This window comes from Neofelis nebulosa, chromosome 17 (assembly GCF_028018385.1).
Source record: "Neofelis nebulosa isolate mNeoNeb1 chromosome 17, mNeoNeb1.pri, whole genome shotgun sequence".
NCBI classification, from domain to species: Eukaryota; Metazoa; Chordata; class Mammalia; order Carnivora; family Felidae; genus Neofelis; species Neofelis nebulosa.
In genome coordinates this window covers 62,456,247-62,464,588 of record NC_080798.1, presented here as the reverse complement: position 1 = coordinate 62,464,588, position 8,342 = coordinate 62,456,247, and the positions used below count along the sequence as shown (strand labels likewise).

The 8,342-nt window shown below is 38.4% G+C and overlaps 1 long non-coding RNA gene across 1 annotated transcript in view; it reads left to right on the top strand.

Moving 5' to 3' along the window:
- Window positions 1-335: 335 nt before the first annotated feature.
- The window catches only part of LOC131499451 (uncharacterized), a 31,075-nt gene continuing 23,068 nt past the window's right edge, over window positions 336-8,342 (top strand). The window contains exon 1 of the long non-coding RNA XR_009255883.1: window positions 336-574. This is a non-coding gene — a long non-coding RNA (uncharacterized LOC131499451). The remainder of the gene's footprint in view (window positions 575-8,342) is intronic.

Sequence of the window (8,342 nt, the reverse complement as noted above, 5' to 3'; positions counted from 1 at the left end):
GGCGCAACATCGGCTTTTCTGACCCAGAGCACCTCAGAGCAGGAAGGGCGTTGATTGCTCCCAGAGTACTCAGAGCCTCTGCCGCTGCCTCAGTACAGAGAGCAGAGCTGCATTTCCAGCAGGTTGTGCCGCCCGCCCCAGGGGAGATCTTGGGAGCTTTGTAGCAACTTGGCATCTCCTGAGTCGCCAGAGAGAATTTGCCTTATTGTACTGAGTGCTGAGGAGTGGGCGCTGGGTGGCTTCCCTGGGCAAGCTGGTTGCTGAGCTGCACAGGCCCTTGCATTTTCTGGGCTGTTCCCGTGTTTCATTCCTCCCCTTCCCGGACAGTATTTGAACAAGACATATTTTATTAAAGGTCTCGTGGATTGCGGAGTCCCACGACATCACCTCATCGATGCAGTCGATGGTTTGTTCCAGATTCAGGCTTGTTTCCGGGAAGAAACCCTGACAGAAATTCAGAAGAATGGGAGCTGCATTCCGTTAGGACATGAATACATGAAATGCTCGTCTTGGGAACTCCTAGAAGAATGAGCTGGGACCCACTTTCCGAGTCCTGCTAGAACCAGTGACCGAGGTAAGGGCACAAACTGTCCCCCACATCATACATGCCTTTTAAAAAGTTTCATGGTTATTTTTCCAACCTAATTAAGTGATTGCAAACTACAGAAAACCTGGTAGGTACCTGTCATTAACGTACGTTATCTTTAATTTAAATTGCAGTGAGTAAAGTTACAGTGTAGTATTAGTTTCAGGTGTAAAATATAGAGCAACCCTTCCACACGTCATCCGGTGCTCATCCCAGGTGTACTTCTTAATCCCCAGCAGCTGTTTCACCCATTCCCCACCTTGCTCTGGAAGCCCTGTTTGTTTCCTAGTTAAGAGTCTGTTTGTCACTGTCTCCTCCCCGCCCCCCCCCGCGCTTTGTTTTGTTTTATTTCCATGTGTTAGTGAAATCATCTGGTATTTGTCTTTGTCTGAAAGGCTTATTTCACTCAGGGTAACATTCTGTTGCTCCATCCAGCTCACGGCAAATGGCAAGATTTCATGTTTTTACGGCCTAGTAATATTACATTCCATATACCACATCTCAATTTATTCATCAATTGATGGATACTTGGATAGTTTCTGTAATTTGGCTGTTGTAGGAAATGCTGCTGTAAACATCATGGTGCATGTATCCCTTTGAAGATTTTGTATTCTTTGTGGAAATACCTTGTAGTGAAATTGCTGGATCGTAAGGTACTTCCTTTTCCAGTTTTTTTTTTTTTTTTGAGAAATCTCCATAATGTTTTCCATACTGGCTGCACCAGTTTGCATTCTTACCCACAGCAAGAGGGTTATTCTTTCCCCACATCCTTGGCAACACCTGCTGTTTCATCCTTCATTGATTTTCGTCATTGTGACAGATGTGATGTGTTATCTCATTGTACTTTTGAATTGTATTTCCCTGAAGATCAGTATTGTTGAGCATTTTTTCATGTGTCTCTTGGCCATGTATATGTCTTCCTTCGGGAAATGTCCATTTTTGTCTTCTGCCCATTTTTAATCAGATTTCTCATTTTTTGGGTGCTGTATAACTGTATATATTTTGGGCACTAACCCTTTATCTGATGTCGTTTGCAAATATCATTCTGTAGGTGTTTTAGTTTTGTTGATTATTTCCTAGGTGACGGAAGGTTTTAATTTTTATGAAGTCTCATTATTTTTGCTTGTGTTTCCCTTACCTCTAGAGATATATCTACAAAGACGTTTGTACAGGCAATGTCAAATAAGATACTACCCGTGTTATCCTCTGGGATTTTTATGGTTTCGGGTTTCACATATAGGTCTTTATCCATGTTGGATTTATTTTTGTGTATGTTGTAAGAAAGCGGTCCATTGTTGTTTTTGTTTTGTTTTGCAGGATGCTGTCCAGTTTTTCCAAAACCATGTGTTGAGGAGCCTTTTTTTAAGTTTATTTACTTATTTTTGATAGAGCATGAAGAAGAGGGGCAGAGAGAAATGGAGACAGAGAATCCCACGCATGCTCTGCACTGCCCTGAGATCATAACCTGAGCTGAATTCACAATCACACGCTTTGTTGACTGAGCCACCCCTGTGCCCAAGACTATCTTTTTTTCCATTGGATGTTCTTTCCTGCTTTGTTGAGAATTAATTGACCATATAGGTGTGAGTTCATTTCTGCATTTCTATTCTATTGATCTATGCCTCTGTGTGGTGTTGTTGTTGTTGTTGTTGTTGTTGTTGTTGTTGTTGTTTTGCCAGTTCCATACTGTTTTGATCAGTATAGCTTTGTAATATAACCTAAAGTCTGGAATTGTGATGTCTCCAGCTTTGCTTTTCTTCTTCAAGTTTGTTTTGGCTGTATGGGGACTTTTGTTATTCCATACAAATTTTGAGATTATTTGTTCTTGTTCTGTGACAAATGTTTTTGTTAGTGTGATAGGGATTTCATTATATGTGTAGATTGTTTTGAGGAGTGTAGACATTTTAACAGTATTTTGTACTTCCCATCCATGAACATGAAATGTATGTCCATTTCTTTGTGTCTTCTTCCATTTATTTCATCAATGTTTCATAGACTTTAGAGTACAGGTCTTTCAACTCTTTGGTTAGGTTTATTCCTGGTTTCTTGTGGCATTTGTGAGCCTGTCAATGGGATTGATCCCTTACTTTCTCTCTGTGTTAATTCATGATTTGTGTTAGAAATGCAATACATTTATGTAGCTTGATTTCTGTATATTGTGACTTGTGGAATTCATATATCAATTCTAGCAAGTTTTAAGGGAATCTTTCATGTTTTTTATAGAACACATCATGTCAGTTCCAAATAGCGAAAGTGCTACATCTTCCTTGCCGATTTGGATGGCTCTTATTTCTTTTTGTTGTCTGAGTGCTGTGGTTAGGGTTTCCTGTACTATGTGGAATAACAGTGGTGAGAGGGGTCATCCCTGTTTTGTCCCTGACCTTGGAGGAAAAATTTTCAATTTTTCCCCATTGAGGTGAGATGAGCTGTGGGTTTTTCCTAGATGACCTTTATTATGTGCAGGTAGGTTGAGTCTCAATGTACTTTGCTGAGGGGTTTTATCATGAATGGATGTGACTTTTTGTCAAATAGTTTTCCTGCATCTGTTGAAAGCATCGTATTGTTCTTATCCTTTCTTCTATTACTGTGGTGCATCATGTTGATTGATCTGTGAATGTGGAACCACCCTTGCAGCCCAGGAATATATCCCACTTGATTATGGTAAACGATTCTATTAATGTATTGGCGACTTTAATTTGAAGGTATTTTAATAAGAATTTCTGCATACATAGTCATCAGGCTATCGGGCTGCAGTTTTATTTAAAAATTTTTAAAACATTTTTTAAATGTTTATTTCTTTCCTTTGAGTACATAAAAGTGAGGGAGGGGCTCAGAGATAGGGAGAGAGAGAATCCTGGCCATGCCCTACACTGTCATGGCAGGGTCCAACATGGGACTCAAACCCACGCACCGCAAGATAATGTCCTAATCCGAAATTAAGAGTTGAACAGTAAACAGCCCGAGTCACACAGGCGCCCCACCAGTTTTCGGTTTTAGTGGAGGCTTTATCTGGTTTTGGTATCAGGGTAATGATGGCCTCTTACGATGAAATTATAAGTTTTCCTTCTTTTTTATTTTTCGTAATAATTCGAGGAGAATACATATTACCTCTTTCTTAAATGGATGGTAGAATTCATCAGTTAAACCATCTGGCCCAGAACTCTTGTGTTCTGAGTAATAAAAAACTCTGAGATTTTTTTATTACTGATTTGATTTCTTTCTGTTTTCAGATTTTATGTATCTTCCTGTTTCAGTTTTGGTAGTTTGTGTGTTTATAGGAATTTGTCCATTTTTCTCAGAGTTTCCAATTTGTTGCATATAGTTGTTCATAATATTAACTTCTAACTGTATTTTTGTGGTGTGGACTGTTATTTCTCCTTTCTTATTTGTGATTTTATTTATTTGAGTCCTTTCTCTCTTCTTACTCAAAAGTCTGCCTAGAAGTTTTCATGTTGATTACTGTTTTCAAAGAACCAGCCCCTGGTTTCATTGATTTTGACTAGTGTCTTTTTGGTTTGAATATCCCTTATTTCCCTGTGAATCTCTATTACTTCCTTCCTTCTGCTGTTCTTCTTCTGATATGTGACCTAGAATATGATCAATTCTGGAGAATGTCCCATGTGCGCTTGAAAAGAATATGTACTCTGCCATTTTAGTATGGAGTGTTCTAAATATATCTGTTAAACCCATCAGGTCCAGTGTGTCATTCAAAGCCATTGTTTCCTTGTTGATTTTCTGTTTACAGCTTCTGTCCATTGATGTGAGTGATGTGCTAAAGTCCTCTACTATCGTTATATTATAAAAAATGAGTTCCTTTATGGTGGTTGTTAAATATTTTATATACTTAGTGATCGCATGTTGGGTGCATCAAAATTTACAATCATTGGATCTTCTTGTTTCATTGTCCCCTTTAGTATGAGATAGCGTCCGTCTTCATCTCTTGTTATGGCTTTATTTATTTATTTATTTACTTACTTATTCATTTATTTATTTATTTATTTTAATTTAAGTCATAGTTGACATACAGTGCATTCTCGGATTTGGGAGCAGAATTTGGTGATTCATCCCTTACATACAATACCCAGTGCTCATCACAACAAGTGCTCTCCTTAATACTCATCTGACATCTAGCCCAGCGCTGACCCATTTCCCTCCATCAACCTTCGTTTTTTTTCTCTAACATTAAGAGATTCGTGTGGTTTGTTACCACTCTTCTCGTTTCCTTCCCCCTTCCCATGTTTTCATCTGTTTTGTTTCTTCAATTCCACATGAGTGAAATCCTATATTTGTCTTTCTCTGATTGACATATTTCACTTAGCATAATACATTCTAGCTCCATCCACATCATTGCAAATGGCAAGATTTCATTCTTCTTGAAGTTGAGTTATATTTCTTTGTATATACATATGTTTGTATGTATGAACGTACACATATGCACATATATATATGCGTATACATACACACACACACACACACACACACACACACACACAAACCACTTCTTTATACCTTCATCAGTTGATGGATACTTGGGCTTTCTCTGTAGTTTGGCTACTGTTGATAATGCTGCTATAAATACTGGGTTCATGAAATGTCACTATTAGGTATTTACCCAAAGTGTACCAAAATAGAGTCTCGGTTTTAAAGGTTATTTTGCCTGATATAAGTATTGCTACTGGCTTTCTTTTGACATTATTGGCATAATAAATGTTTCTTTATTCCCTCACTTTAAATCTGAAGGTGGCTTAAGTCCAAATAAATCTTTGTAGACAGCATCTAGATAGGTGTTGTTTTTGTTTGTTTGTTTGTTTTGTCCATTCTGACGCCCTATCCAATGTCTTATGATTGGAGCATTTAGTCCATGTACATTTAGAGTGGTTATCAATAGGTATATATTTAGTGCCATTCTTCTAGTTGTTTTGCCATTGTTTCTTGGTGTTTTCTCTGATCCTTTCTTGTCTGTAACACTTTTAGTCCTAGATTTCCACTCAAAGAGCCCGATTTAAATATTCTTTTCTTTTGACTGGTAGTACATTTCTTTACTTCTTTTTAATATCTCTCTTTTTTTTAATTTAAGCTCAAGTTAGTTACTTTATAGTGGAATACTGTTTCAGCAGTAGAATTTAGTGATCCATCAAGTACAAAATATAACCAATACTCATCCCAAGTGCGCCCGTAATGCCCATCACCCATTTAGCCCATACCCCTATTCAATAACCCTCCTGGAACCCTGAGTTTCTTCTCTGTATTTAAGAGTCTCTTATCGTTTGACTCCCTCTCTGTTTGTATCTTATTTTTGCTTTCCTTTCACTACGTTCATCAGTTGTATTAAATTCCACAGATGAGAGAAATCATATGATGTATGTCTTTCTCTGACATATTTTGTTTAGCATAATCAAGTCAGGTTCCATCCATGTTGTTTCAAAGAGCAAGATTTCATTCTTTTTGATCGCCGAGTAATATTCCATTGTATGAATATACCACATCTTCTTTATCCATTCATCTGTCAATGGTCATTTGGGCTCTTTGCATAATTAGCTATTGTTGATAATGTTGCTATAAATATTGCATTGCATGTGCCACTTCGACTCAGCGTTAGTGTATCCTTTGGATAAACACGTGGTAGTGCAATTGCTGGGGCCTAGTGTAGTTCTATTTTTAGTTTTTCTGACAAATCTCCATACTATTTCCAGAGTGGCTACACCACTTTGCATTTCCACCAGCATTTCAAAAGCGTTCCCTTTCTCTGCATCCTTGCCAAATCTGTCTTTTTCGGAGATGTTAATTTTAGCCATTCTGATAGGTGTGAGGGGATATCTCATTGTGGTTTCGATTTGTATTTCAGTGATGACGAGTGAGATTGAGCATCTTTTCATGTGTGACCAATCTGAATGTCATCTTTCTTAAAGTGTCTCTTCACGTCTTTTGCCCATTTCTTCACCGGATTATTTGGTTTTTGGGCGTTGAGTGTGATGATTTTTTATAGATTTTGGATACTAATCCTTTATCTGATATGTCACCTGCAAATATCTTCTCCCATTTCATTCAGTGGCCTTTCAGTTTTGCTGATTGTGTCCTCTGCTGTGCAGATGCTTTTTATCTTGAGGTCCCAATAGTTCATTTTGGTTTTTATTGCCCTTGCTTTGGAGACATGACAAGCAAGAAGTTGTTGTGGCCAGTATCAAGGAGGTAGATTGCCTGTTTTCTCCTCTAGGATTTTGATGGTCCCTTTCTTACATTTATATCTTTCATCCATTTTGAGGTGTGTGTGTGGGGGGGGGTGGTTAAGAACATAGTCCAGGTCCAATCTTCTCACTGTCCAGTTTTCCCAGTACCATTTGCTGAAGAGACTTTTGTTTTTCCATTGGATATTCTTTCCAGTGTTATCAAAGATTACTCGGCCATATGTTTGTGGGTCTATTTATGGGTTCCCTATTCCATTCCATTGATGTCTGTGTCCGTTTTTGTGCCCGTACCATACTGTCTTGATGATTGCGGTTTTCTAATACACCATAAAGTCCAGATTTTAACGTCTCCAGCTTTGTTTTCTTTTTCAACATGACTTTGGCGATCTGGGGTCTTTTCTGGCTCCCTACAAATTTTAGGGTTGTTTGTTCTAGTTCTGTGAGAAATGCTGTTGTTATTTTGATAGGGATTGCATTGAATGTGTCAATTGCTTTGGGTGGTATTGACATTTTAATAATATTTGTTCTTCTTATCCATGAGCATGGAATGTTTTTCCATTTCTTTGTGTTTCTTCCATTTCTTTCATAGATGTTGTATAGTTTGTTCCTTTATTTTTTTAATGTTTGTTTATTTTTGAGAGAGAGAGAGAAAGTGAGAGCACATGAGCAGGGGAGGGGCAGAAAGAGAGAGAGAGAGGGAGACACAGACTCTGAAGCAGGCTCCAGACTCCGAGCGGTCAGCACAGTGCCCATCACGGGACTCAGACCCACAAATGAGGGATCATGTCCTGAACCGAAGTTGGCACTTAACCGACTGAGCCACCCAGGCGCCCCTCTATTGTTTTAAGTGTACTGATCTTTTACCTCTTTGGTTATGTTTACCCCTGGGTATTTGATGGTTTTCAGTGCAGTTGTAAAGTACATCAATCCTTGATTTCTCTCTGCTGACTCATTATTGGTGTATAGAAATGCAGTCAACTTCTGTATATTGATTTTATATCCTGAGACTTTCCTGAATTCCAGTATCAGTCCTAACAGTTTTTCCATGGAGTCTTTTGGATTTCCTTGGAAAGTATCATGTCTGTGAAGAGGGAAAGTTTGACCCTCCTTGCCAATTTGGACGCCTTGTATTTCTTTTTGTTGTCTGCTTGCTGAGGTTAGGACTTCCAACAGTTTGTGGAATAACAGTGGTGAGAGTGGACATCCCAGTCGTGTTCCTGACCTTAGGGGGAAAGCTCTCAGTTTTTCCTCAATGAAGATGATATTAGCTGTGGGACTTTTGTATCTGGACATACTGATATTCAGACAAGATCTTTCTATCCTTCCTTTCATGAGTACTTTTTTTTTCCATCAAGAAAGGAAGCTGCATTGTGTCAAATGCTCTTTCTGCATCTATTGAGAGGATCATATGGTTGTTATCCTTTCTTTTATCAATGTGATGTATCACATCAGTTGATTTGCAGATATTGAATTCGTGGTGCATCCCAGGAATAAATCCAATTCATTGTGGTGAATAATTATTTGTATGTATTGTTGGATCCGGTTCACTCCTTTTTGTTGAGAATTTTTGC